Source organism: Leptinotarsa decemlineata, unplaced genomic scaffold, assembly GCF_025532065.1.
Source record: "Leptinotarsa decemlineata unplaced genomic scaffold, Ldec_3_MD MMD2_tig00003192_RagTag_RagTag, whole genome shotgun sequence".
NCBI classification, from domain to species: Eukaryota; Metazoa; Arthropoda; class Insecta; order Coleoptera; family Chrysomelidae; genus Leptinotarsa; species Leptinotarsa decemlineata.
Window position 1 is genome coordinate 909,165 of NW_027412582.1, and position 3,637 is coordinate 912,801.

At 35.9% G+C, this 3,637-nt stretch overlaps 1 long non-coding RNA gene across 1 annotated transcript; it reads right to left on the reverse strand.

Annotated features, from left to right (window-relative positions):
- Positions 1-282: 282 nt before the first annotated feature.
- LOC141483216 (uncharacterized) lies at positions 283-1,147 on the reverse strand. Its single transcript, XR_012465964.1, has 2 exons — positions 762-1,147; positions 283-702 (listed from the first exon to the last, which is right to left on the reverse strand). It is a non-coding gene; the product is annotated as an uncharacterized lncRNA (long non-coding RNA).
- Positions 1,148-3,637: the final 2,490 nt, after the last annotated feature.

Below are 3,637 nucleotides of genomic sequence, written 5' to 3' on the forward strand. Positions count from 1 at the left end.
CCAACCTCCGTGTCTTTTTAAGTTAGTCATAGTTGCTCCTGCATTGGCTAGAGCAGTAGCAGAAGTGCGACGAAGGCAATGTCCCGTATAGGAAGATGAGTTTGGCAATCCTAAATACATTGCGATTTTGCTGGGGATTTTCCCAAACATGTTTTTTCCAATTGGCTGAGATGTACATTTATTTTGTCGGAAGCTCAAAAAAAATCGTTCAATACCTTTAGGACGCAAAGACATATAAAGTCTTAGTAAAGGCAAAGCGGAGAACTCTTTTTCATCCACAACTGTAAATTTCTTCGATACACCAGTTTTACTTTCCGGTACGTTCACTACCATAACGGAATCCCGGTCCTCTATATCCAATATCTTCATATTCAAAAGTTCCTGACTTCTGCATCCTCCAAAATAACCCATAAACAAAACAACCTATAACAAAAAAAAGGAAATAAATACACACAAAAAGGAAAATAAGAAAAAAATTGCCTTATCCAATAAATGAATATCATTAGGGGCGTCCTTTAGGAATCTGATAACATCTTTAGGAGATAAAACAGCAGACTTTTTCGGCTTATAACTCTTACTCTTCCGTTTCAAAAAAGCCTGTAGTTCATTGAACTTGGTGATATCTCGTTTCTCATGTATAGTCACCATCGATTTTAGCATTGACCATTTAGTCCATTAAGAATTCGGACTATACGTTTCTGACTGAAACGAATAAACACAATTACTACCAAATCTACCGAAAAACATAGAAAATTCCTCACCAGTTCTTGAAAATATGCCAGAAATACAGTTTCAGTGACATCTTTTGGCATAACATTTTTCCGTGTCAGCCAGTCCAGATATATCTTGTATTCTTTTTGGTATACGGCTTCACTTTTCGATGGAATTAATGATTCTCTTGCTTGTTCAGCTTTTTTCAAAATATCCTCCATTATATTTGGGGTAGAAAACACGTTTTCACCGCAAACACAGCTTGATAACAAAGTTTTGTTTATAAACAAGTAACATAGCAACAACCTAGCAACAAGAAAACTCTACTATAATCAACGGTACCTGATTCAAATATACCGGGAAGGTAATGAATTGGTACATTTTTCCGTTTCAAAAATGAACAAAATTTTATTGAAATCGGTCAGAAATAAAATTCTCTATGTACCACGGGAATTAATGAGCCTTAATAACCTCAGGCAATTGCTGTCCCTCGGACCAGAGGCTCTCGGGACGCAAACTTTGCCATCGGTAATTAAGGCCCTCCTAATTCCCTTGATACATAAATAACTATCATATGGATGATCTTAAATTTTATGCCTCTGGAGGAAAGGATCTCCATGAGACCTTGAGGGTGGTGGAGGAGTACACGCATAGTATGAAATTCGGGATAGACAAATGTGCAATGGTCCATCTCAAACGAGGACGATGCGGGGACTACGGAGAGGATATGCAGCTTGTAGCATCCTACACCATCTGGATGTCGGAGAGACGTATACTTACCTCGGGGTGGAACAACGCCACACACAAGAGGTAACAGCAGTGGAGCACCTCACTTCTGTGGAAACACAAGGATAAGCCAATGCATGGGGTTCTTTTTCAATAACAATGAAAACCTTGGCTTATCAAAGCGCCTGACTTTCGCATTCCTCAGGTCGAGTGGGCTGAAGTCGGAAACTGAGGGGTTCATCATGGCTTGGGTATAGAGGTTCCTGGCACAAGGTGCAGGGCCTGCCGCGAGGCATCCGAGATCCTACTGCACTTGCTATCAGCATACCCAGCATATGCGGTCTCGGCCTATATCCATCGACATCATTTAAATCACATCTCTATTTCTGAATCATTCTTTTTCACGCCTACGGATATCGTAGAGAAGAAACAAATTTTTAATGAAATTAAAAATGAAAATGCATCTAGGTGGGATGACTTATCTATAAAAATATGTTCACATCTCCCCGACTCAACTATTATGGTACTAGTTGAATCAGTAAACGTTTCATTTGCAACAGGCAATTTTCCATCATATTTAAAAAACGCAATAGTAATTCCAATACATAAGAGGGGTGATACTGATAATCCCGCAAATTTCAGACCAATTTCAATGTTACCCACACTTTCAAAAATAATAGAGAAACTCGTGAAAACAAGAATAATGGCTTTTCTGAACAACCATAGCACTATTAATTCTCCACAATTCGGATTTCAAAGACAGAAAGGAACGAATGATGCATTTTTCAACCTTCTTCAAAACTTTTATCTGAATCTGAGTGATAGGGAAGTTGCAGCAGCAGTTTTCTGTGATCTGACGAAGGCTTTCGACTGTGTTAACCACAAAATTCTGTTGCAAAAACTAGAGAAATATGAGTTTACAGATGTAGTAATCCAGTAGTTTTAGTCTTATTCATCCGGACGGACTCAAAGCGTATATCTTCAAGGCAACTTATCACACAAATTAGAAATTAAATGGGGGGTACCTCAAGGATCAGTTCTGGGACCCACCCTTTTCTCAGTCTATATGAATGATCTAGCCTCAATTAATATTTCCGGAGGGTTCACTCAATTTGCAGATGACACCACAAAACTTTGGCATGATAAAAATGGCACACAATTGCATCAAATGATTGAGAATGATATTAGTAAAGTTAAAGATTGGTGTGATGCTAATAGGTTGTCTTTCAATGTACCAAAAACTTACATCCTTACTTTCAAATGTAATCTTCAAGAACTTCATATAGGAAATCAGGTGATCAGTTAATTGTCGGAAACAAAGCTTCTGGGTTTGTATATAGATGATAAATTGAAATTCAAAAGTCACATTAAAATACTCAGAAGAAAATTGGCATCAGGATGTTTCGCAGTAAAAACCATTTTATGGGAACTTGGTGTAGATATGGCAAAAAGTGTGTATTATGCTTTAATCGAATCACATCTGAGATATGGAATCTGTTTTTGGGGATCATGTAGTCAATATTTTTTCAATATAATTTCTGTCTCGCAAAAACGAACAGTGAGGTATATGTGTGAAGCTGAATTCCGGGATTCTTGCAAGCCACTCTTTATAAAACATAAAATTTCAACACTACCTTGTATTTTTATCTTAGAATAAGTATGTCTCATGCATAGTAAATTTAAAAACTCATAAGATGTCTCAATATAACACAAGACAAGCACTGAATATAACCTTACCAATTCCAACACCGACACAATTAAAAAATTCCATATTTTATAATGGTAAAAAAATTAATCAATCACCTACCAAATGAGTATAAAATTTTAGATAGCAAAAAACAATTCAAACGTGCCGTAAAAACACTTCTATTGACGATTGTTTCTACTCATTAGATAAATTCTACTGTATGAACTTTTAATGTGTGAAATTGAATTCGTCTTCAAATCCTAGTTATACATTATTATTCAATGTGTTTCTGTGATAGTTATACATTATTTATATGTATATTGAACTTCATTTTATATTTACACCTGTGTGTTGTTAATATTCGTACAAAGCAATTTTTTATTGTGACAATTTCAATAGTTTATGTACATGCATTGTATAAATGCACATGTTTGTTCTTTTATTTTGTAAACGACTTTGTCAATGAGACTTATGTTCTTCAGACAATAAAGTATATTTTAATTCGATTTCATT